Below are 9,728 nucleotides of genomic sequence, written 5' to 3'. Positions count from 1 at the left end.
CATAACTTAAAAAAATTGTCTTATGTATACTACCACTGAAAATAGTTGGGAGGAATCTAATAAATGAAATATAATCCTCTATATTTCTTTCGCATATCGTTATACTACTAGCTTACTACTATTTTGCTTCCCACACTCACATACACACTTAAAGAATTAAGTACTATCTTAAAACAGAAGAAAAACAAAGATATCAGACATATTCGCTGCCTAGTAACGTGTATTTCAATATTAACATGGCATCGATAAATTCAGAAAACAGATATACACTAACAGGGTAATGGTAATTGTTATATGAGCTAAGTATTTAACCAATTCTTAAATCTTAATCACAGTTTGGAATAAACACTAATCTGGTCTAGCAATAAGATGGGCACTTTGTTTTGAAAAGAAAAAAAGAAAAAAAAAAAAGAGTCAGGCGTTAGTCGTCTACTAGGTGAAGAAAATCACCTAGTTTTGGCTGGAGACTGCTGGTTATCCACCCAGCTCTGTTTTCCCTTTCTCGCCAGAATCAGAACAGTAGTGGGGATCTTGCTTGCGTTTCCAGGGACTGCAATTCCCAGCCCCTCTTCTGACTTCGCAGCCAAGTGTGGCCCCGTGACTCAGCCTCCATCAGTGGAACATGCGCAGAAATGTTGGGAGCAACTTCTGAGCCACTCTCGTCAGAGAAAATCTCTGGCCCCCCCACTCAGCTCTTCCTCCTTTCTCATCGCCTGGCTTGGCCACAGCTCGGCCAACCTTGGACGCCATGTGTTGAAGAACTGCCATCAGCCAGCCTGGGATGGGGGCGAACCTACCTGCAAGTTCCACACCGGACTGTAAGACGAGCAAGACATAAAGATATTTAATCAATCATTGAGCCCCTTCTTTTTTTCTCTTCTAAATCTGTTGCCTTTCAGTCTCCTTCTCTGTACGGCCCCTTCTCACACCATTGCCTGAGCCCGGGACCCCCGCGTTTTTCATCTAGACTTGTTAAGGGCTCCCACCTGGCCCCAGCTCTTCGGCACTTTGCTCTTCGGCACTTTGCTCTTCAGACCTGCTCTCTACTTGGCAGCTAAGCGAGCTTCCTAACATGACAATCTGCTGTGGTCACTGCCAAGCTAAGGACCAAGACATTTGCTCAGCCTGTAGGCATGCCCCCTGCCCCCAGGCCGATCTTCTTTTGAAGCTTTTCTAGGTAAGAAATGAATCTAAAGAAAAGCCCTGGTGACATACCATTATATTTCAAAAATTGAAAACATTTTCTTAAAGAACCACAGTACCATTGTCACATCTAACAAAACGAATAAGAATTCCTTAATATTACTTGGTAGCCAGTCTATATCGAGATTTTTCTGATTATTCTTAAAACGTATTTTTTACAGTTGATTTTTTTCAAATTAGTATCCAAAGTCCCCACATTGCATTCGATTTTTATCTCTTAAGTGGTCCCCCCCACATATCGGTGCTCATCTCCCATTTCCTACTTTCATTGATTTGTTGATAAAACCAGGTCATTTGTCCTATCTGATAAATATGTCCTGGATTAGTCCACTTTCTTTGTTGTGCTGTCATTTAACTTACTCTCCTGTGTCAGATATTTTGGCAGACATTTTAGTTTGGCTTAGAGAACAAGTTGTGAGTTCTGGTTCTCTTACTGATTATATTTGGACGAGTCACTTATGTTCTCTATATGGGTTAATCACCACTCCTCCCCCAAATCCTGTACATGTTTTTATTTTTCTGTCTGGAAACTAGGAATGATAATAATTTGTTCCATCTTTAGGATGCCATGAGAATAAAACATATGAGTAAATATTAAGGTTCTTAGGAAGAAAGCTCTATGTAAGGATGGTTAGAAAAACTTTACTTTGGCTGGGAGGAATATAGTGATTTAATAATACAAAAGCTTTCACGACACATGGGAAAAGGTGTGAATTCATTGGCTATAGAGATCAATACCGTTCTTTCCCTCTCTGCATATATATCGAGGTGTCTGGCCCTAAAAGGTAAAGGAGGGGGCAAAAAAGCAATACAATTCAATTAGAAGTGTCACATCACATTAAGCCGATTCTGTTTGTCTTCTTCATTACTACTTCCAATAACTGTGAGCAGCAAGTAGGGATCTAGCAGTTTCTCTACTCCTGATGGCGTGATAACAGCAAAATAGGACGAAAAGAACATCCTGGTGTGGAAGACTGCATCCCATAAGGCGACGATGTGATGTCTGAATGGGTGATAGGCGACCTCTCAGCTTGCATTGACAGACCCTGAAATCTCAAGTCACGGATTGACATCCGATCTATTGATGCTGCTGTGTTGTCCTCTTTGCCACCTGCCTGCCCATCATATTGTTCTCTTTACAGACCGGGATTCCCGAGCACGGTCTGATGCCGCGTTTTCTCTCTTGTTCCTCTCAAGGTCTTTACTGCCCTAAGTGCACATGGAAGCTCTTGGTTACAAAAAGGTTGGTGGCCGTGAACCCTGTGGGGATTCGACACCATAGCCAAATGTAAAAGCTCAGGGAAGCAGCCTTTTAATTCTGAGAGGCTGAAAAATAATTTCAATGTTTAGAACATAAAGAAAAGCACTTCCAGTTTGGGGTTTGTTCTGTGTTTTGGCCAGACTGCTTGCAAACCTTAGCTACCCCTCCTAGCATTGGTCACTGCATAGCACCATTTAAGCAAGAAACCCTGGATTACTCAGTCAGCATTTGTTAAGAGCCGAGCTGAAGGGGACATGACAGTGGGTGGGAAGCTTTCTACTTGGTATACTGGATGTCCCCCCAAAAGATATGTCTAGCTGGAACCTCAGAATGTGACCTTACCTGGAATAAGCAGCAGAGCTGATGTGGGAACGTGACGTTCATCCTTCTCTCCCCTGGCTGTCTGGTCTGGCTCTGGTGAGAGGCACTGGGATGCTAATATCAGAACCTCTGATTATAGTTTTTCGTAAATGGCCCAGAGACTCCTTGATTGAAGTGGATTTGATCACTCTCAACAGCTCCTTGGCCAGGAGGTCTCAACAGGAAGGGAATGGTTATTGGTGAGGTCGTGCGTTGCCAGGCGTGTTCCCAGGAGGTCTGAGAATTTGTTATTTCATAGGAAAATTTTTTTTTTTATAGCTGGGAATGTGCTCGTAAGCCTCAAAAGTGCAGAAACCTAATTTATCAACCCGTGAATTGTGGACAGTGGAATGTTTCTCAGGGGTGGGGTCACATGAACCAAACTCAAAGAACGATGAGGAAACCAAAGTGGCTGCCAACTTATATTACTAAAAGGGCCAAGGGAGACTGGATACTGGCAGCCTTTGGCCAAAAGCAAAGGCAGACTATGTGGGAAGTAAAATTCTATAAGAGGAAGTTGCTTAGTGACCACAGAAATTGGAATGAGGGGAGTTAGTTTTATAATGCAGATGTTTTTATGATGCCAAGCTAAGATGATCTGACGTGTCCATCTCCACAGTGGAAAATACCTGCCATCCTGCCGAGGCAGGGAGAATGGCTGGGTTAGATCATGGCTCCCTCTCCCTTGGCCCAGGCTGAGGGGCCACTGCCAACATTTGCCTCTGACATTCTATGTCTTTTTTTTAACGATTCTATGGCTCACCACAGTCTTATGAATGAGTCAGGATAGGTCAAGCTTGGGATCTGGGCATCCCAAATCCCAAGGGCAGAAAGAGTAAGCCTCTGAATACTTGCATCAGAAAAGGTTTGTGTGTGTGAGTTTGTGTGTGTGAGTGTGCGTGCGTGCACGTGCTGGTTCAACATGCCAATTCCTGGATCTCATTACGAGAGATGGGCTGAATGAGTGTCTCTGGGAATGGGACCTGGGAATCTGAATTTTAAACCAACATGACGCTTGAGTCTAATATACAAAACAATTGAGAATTATCGTTTTTAGGGTGAACTTGCCTATCTTTTATCCATTATGAGTTGATTTTAGAGTGGGGTAGCTTATATCCACACTCTGTATCCACTGTTTATGGAAATCCTTGGTACTGGTGACATTTTTGCTATCTTCAATATGTTTTAGGTTAAAGACCCTTTGAATATGTTAAAAAATAGGTTGTCATGGGGGTAATCCTTTCTAATGAATATGGTCATGACTTCTCTTGAATTCTGTTGTAGTGAGGCTACTTTTTGTCTGGTATCCACCCTCAGTTAATATAGTTTATTAACTAATTCTTATAATGACAGCACATTAGCATTTTAAATAGTACTACACACAAGATGCTATTTATTTTATTTTCCTACTGCTCAGTATTAGTGATATTGAATTAATTAAACAAGTTGGTAGGTTGACTGCTGTGGTGGCTTATGTAAGCAAACCAAAATCTAAGCCTGTAAATGCCTCAGGGTCATGGAATTGAAACCCAAGGACAACCAATCACAAACAGCCAGCTGGGCTTTAAGCTATAGCCAATCAGATGACATCCTTGCTTTGCTTCTGCCTTTTCTCTATAAAAGTCTTTCCCCGGCTTCTGTCAGAGGAGCACTTTTAATCACTTCCAGTTTAGTGCTGTCTGAGTCCAACTGATTTTTGTTCAAATAAACTCTTAAAATTTTTAATATGCCTCAGTTTATCTTAACAGCGACCATTTGAGGCGTGCACGAGGAAAGTGCTATTGAAAGAGCTCTGGCAAAACTACTGATCATTGGCTCTAGGAAGTTTATCTCATCAGAAATCTTGGTTGTAGGAGGAGGGACTACGCAACAGAGCTGAACTCAGAAAATATTATGCTGGTTTTGCTGAAGGTAAATGAGTTCTAATGCTTGCCTAGGAAGGAGAGACCATTTTTCCCCTTCAGGATGACGGTTCTTTCATCCTCTTTGACTTTTCACATTCACCCAGATCTCGCTGACCACTGGGGAGGGTCCTAACCTCCCATTATGGCTTCTCCATGTAATTATCCATTGGTCCAGGCACTCAAGGGGTTACACGTTACTGACAAAGACTGCTGTCTCAGCTGCAGTCACGTGAGAAAACAATTGCAGCCCCAGCACTCAGGCAGATTAATCACAGGTGTGTGATCCCAGCATCCCAGCGGACAGGCGTTTGAACAGAACCTCGAATTAACATCAGGTTGAAACCAAGTCGCATCACTTAAGATGATTCCAAGAACTTCTGCCTGTTATTCACAAGGAAATGCAAACCCCAGAACATTCTTAAGGCCTTAGTTTTGACTGCTTAAGACAATAATGTGATTTGAGAAAAGGAGGAGAAGCATGAGAATTAAATTTCTGGCCAAATAATGTAGTATATCGCAAGCTGACTGCATCTTAGAAATAAAAGAAACAACAACAACAAAATACTGCTGATTTTGTGTACATCACAGTAAACGGAGTAACATTTCAATATTGTATTTTGTACAGAATTAGCACTCATATCTTTTTAGAGTGAGCTTTTAAATGCCGATCCTAAGTATGTTTAGGTTAAATTCACATTTTTCAAGGCTGTGGCTGTGTTATGAATGTACAGTCCTTTCTGCATATGTGGAGAAGGGAGTTAGAAACTGACATTTTTTTTCTGGAACATTCCCCTGCCTGATACCAAACTTCTCATTGCTAATCTCTTATCCTGATTCTTCTCATGGGGAGTCTTGCTTAACCCCAAACCTGTACATCTTCTGGGCAAAGAATGTTGGCTGACAAAACACGAGGTTTAGATTTTTAAAGTGACATGAGGAATTTTTGTTTCTGTCTTCTCGTGAGCTGCAAGAAGATTTTTACCAATTTCACTGGGAAACTGATCTCATAATAGATTAAATTTCCTCTGAATTTTTTTAAGTGATAAGTGAGTAAATTAATCTTTTTTACATTGGAGAAATGTTGCCTTAGTTATTTCTTGATTTTCTGCGTCTAGCGTATGTGTGTTGTAAGCTTATTCATGGCAGTTCAATTTCTTTCTATACCTTAGGGGCAGAGATACCTTTCTGATTTTGTTTGTTTAAGATAACAATACATGTATTTTTAAAGACCATTATGGCGATTAATATTTGTAGAGCTGCATCCCTACATCATTCTCTCTTGTCTATTGCGGTTCTGCACATTTGCTTTCATTTCCTGGGATCATCTTCCAATCAAATCTTTGGAACTACAATTTTCCTTTTTTTGTTCCCTGTTATATAGCAGCCTGAGCTAAGACATTTGGGAAATTGTGATGAGGGTAGGGGCTTGGTTACCTTACAAAAGGAGCAAAAACCTGGAACGCTGGAGGCTTATTCCTGTCAGACATGGGTTCTGTTGGTGCCCCACAGCAGCCTCTGTTAGAAAGTGGTAGTCGGGATGAGTCCCCCAAAATGTGAGGGCCTGCTTATTCTGTGAGCTTTGAGGCAAAACTCTATTCAGCACAGGTGCTGGTAATTGACTGCTAGTGTCCCTTATTTAACAGAAGGGACAGGTTACTTTCCATGCTGTTGTGCTTATGGAGACTTCTAGAAGATGGTTCCTTGGAGGGGCTGCTTATGCCTAGAATCTTCTCTGCTCCACAAGCATTAAGGCCCATCCGTCAGTTGAAGCAATATGTTTTTGATAATAACCGTAATATAAAAAGTATTGTGCCAGGTATTGGAAGGTCTTGAGATAACTTTCTGCTCTCCAGAAACTTAAAAATCACAATTCTTATCTTAGTTTTAAACTTGTAAAATTAAAGTCTTATGTTATATTTATAGGATATATTTTGTACTTATTAAAGCAATTATGCTCAAATTGTAAGCTCTTACTTTTCTAGGAAATCATGGGTATTTTGTTTCTGGAAATCTAGAGAATGAGAATGAACAAAAATTACGCTTTAATTTTTCCATTTCAGCTAAGCTTCAACATTATGGCATCTTTGCAAAGGGGCTCAGAGTCTCTGGATTTTCTAAGGTTTTCTGGATTTTCTTATATTCAGATGTTACTGGTCTTGCTTGTTCTGGATATTTGAATTTATATTGGTTTATACTGTTTCTATTTTTTTAGGCTGATTTTTTTTTTCTATTTCTCCATCTTCAGAAATTGCCTTTCTGGAGAAAAAATCGTTTTCTAAGGCTTGGATAAGTCATTCAGGCTATGCCAAATTTGCCTTTGGAAAACTTCCAATTCAAAGTGATTTTTTTTTTCTCACTTGGTTTGTTCGCGTTCTCAGTTATTAAAGGCGCTTTTTTTTTGTCTGAAAGATCAGGTGAGCAAATGAATGAATTCATTAGAATAACAAATGTTTGCTTTGGGAGTATTTGTAAACAAGTAGGTCAGATTTTTCTGAATGTGCATTTAAAAAACAAAACAAAACGTGTTTTCCTTCTCAAAAGGCAGTAAATTCCATCCCGAAAAACCTAGAGATCTCATAGTGTGATCCGTGAACAGGAATGTTCTCCTTTATGGGCTGATACAGATTTAAAAATATGCGCCTTGGTGGAGGAGTTCTTTGGGGCAAAATGAGGCAAGATTTTATAAATTTTTTATGTTCAATTCACAGAGCTACTTGCCACTAATCTACTAAATGGATGATGAAGAGTCATTTTGTTTAATATTAAATCTGTTTCATTATCAACATTTAGTGGTGACACATCAGTATTCTAAAGCAGGGGTCCCCAACCCCTGGGCCATAGACTGGTACCATCCGTGGCCTGTGAGGAACTGGGCCACACAGCAGGAGGTGAGCAGTGGGCTAGAGAGCAAAGCTTCATCTGTATTTGCAGCCGGTCCCCAGCGCTAGCATCACCGCCTCAGCTCCACCTCAGATCATCAGACATTAGATTCTCATAGAAGAACCAGTCCCTGGTGACAAAAATGTTGGGGACCGCTGTTCTAAGGTGTTGGCTGCCATGCCACTAATGTTGGTAATGTGAAACAAGTATTATGTAGGCACTGGAGGAATTTTTGCAAACTGGGGAAGAATGCCTTATATCACTTGAGTACATGTGGTTGTGTTTTCAAGTGGCTCCTAGTCATGCTTTTAAATAATGAATTCCTGTAAATTTGAATGAGGATTGGTGATGGTGATAGTGTTCACGGTGCATATTTTCATGAAAGTGTTTTTGGCTTATTATTTTCCAGTAACTAAAAACACTAGCAAACTGTATAATTTCTGGGTTACCTTAAAGTATATATAGCATGGTTTTGAACAGAAAATCACCTGTTTGTTATCTTTCATACTTTATTACAGAGTTTTTTTATTTTTTTTTTTACTGGTAATTGGGAATGGGTGTGGTAGGGCAGGCTTTAAGATCTTTTGCTTTGCCTCAAAAGAAATGTGGTTAAGGAATCACTGCTTCAAATCAAGACTTCCATGAATTGACTGTTTAAATATAAATTTCTCGTGAATGATTTTCCTATAAATCAGTGAACCTCAAGCCTGGCTGCATATTTGCATCTCCTGGGAAGTATGTTTAAACATTGATGCAGAGCCCCACTTAATTCTATTTATCTATCTATCTATCTATCTATTTATTTAAAGCGAGGCAACCCTGGGTTGACCTCACAGATTGCAAAGATCTTGTCAGTTTACGATCCCTTACTTTTTATGCCTATAGCACATGGTCTTCCTAGGTGGTCTCCCATCCAAGTACTAACCAGGGCCAACCCTGCATAGCTTCTGTGATCAGATGGGATCGGGCTTGTTCAGGGCAGCATGGCCGTAGACCTCAGAGCCCAACTTTAGACCAATTGAACTGAAATATCCGCAGGTGGAGGCCAGTCATTGTGTTTCTTAAAAGCTACCCTGGTAATTATAGCGAAGGTTGAGAATTCCTATAAATGAATACTCCCTAACTCTTTAGGTCTATAAAAGAAGCAGCAACTGCCATTATTATCAAGGAAAAGAAATCTTATGGAGATGAAAACATTTTAAAAAGGGCGTGGTTTTTAAAAAAAAAGGGCATTGTTTTAGGATAAATTATTGGTTAAAAGGGCAACTAATTTTTGTATGGTAGTAATATTAAATAAAGAAAACAGAGTCATTTATATATAAAATCCTCTACACGGGCCCTTTCAACTTATGATTCATATTATCAGATGCTCCCGTTCAGATATAGAACAAGGAGAGGGGTAAAAGAGGGGAGAATGACAGATGAAGGGACCAGTAGGAAACGAAGCAGACAGAGTACGGTATCAGGAGATGCGGGTGGCAGGGGAGAGCGACATTTCTGAGGGCAGGTGGCCAGGATCATAGAGAGCTAGCAAGAGGCAACAGGTGGAGTTGTGGCAAGGATTCAGGGACAGGGGAGGGGGTGAGAGAAGCCAAGGAAGAAACTAGAATCGGGCAGGGGATGCAGCAGGGATGCACACAGTGAAACAGACAGAGAGGTCCAGCTCTGGAGGGGTTCACAGCCTGGTACCTGCAGTCACAGCTGCCTGAAGAAAGAGGTCTTGGGTATGGCTGCTCCAAGGCAGATCAACGCCTTCGCTGCAGAGAGGGATGGAGCCTCAGATCTGCAGACGGGAGCTTAAGCCCAAGGGCTCCCTCCCTTGGAATCAGTCAAGGGCCCAGCTCCAGGAAGGGCCAGGGCCCACCACTCAGGAAGCTGAGAAACCTACCCCCAGAGGCCCTTAAAGGTCCCTCCCCAGGAACATGCTTGAAAGCAGAGCCTGCAGGCATCGTGTAAGGAGCTTACTTTTCAGGTTCCGATTGGACATAATCCTCCCAGAGCCCAGTCCCGACAAAGTTTGCTTCCACCTCATTCCCCTCCTGCTCAGCCGTGGACGTGCCCAGCTTCCCACCACCACGCCCGACTCCTGAGAACCAGGAATTTCTCTCCAAGACAGAAAG

At 41.4% G+C, this 9,728-nt stretch overlaps 1 pseudogene; it reads right to left on the bottom strand.

The window, feature by feature from the left end:
* Nucleotides 1-8,484: 8,484 nt before the first annotated feature.
* Nucleotides 8,485-8,603, bottom strand: LOC112475693 (annotated as a pseudogene).
* Between the last annotated feature and the right edge of the window lie 1,125 nt (nucleotides 8,604-9,728).

This window comes from Pteropus alecto, unplaced genomic scaffold (genome assembly GCF_000325575.1).
Source record: "Pteropus alecto unplaced genomic scaffold, ASM32557v1 scaffold11, whole genome shotgun sequence".
NCBI lineage: Eukaryota > Metazoa > Chordata > Mammalia > Chiroptera > Pteropodidae > Pteropus > Pteropus alecto.
This window is presented reverse-complemented; position numbering and strand designations above follow the sequence as displayed.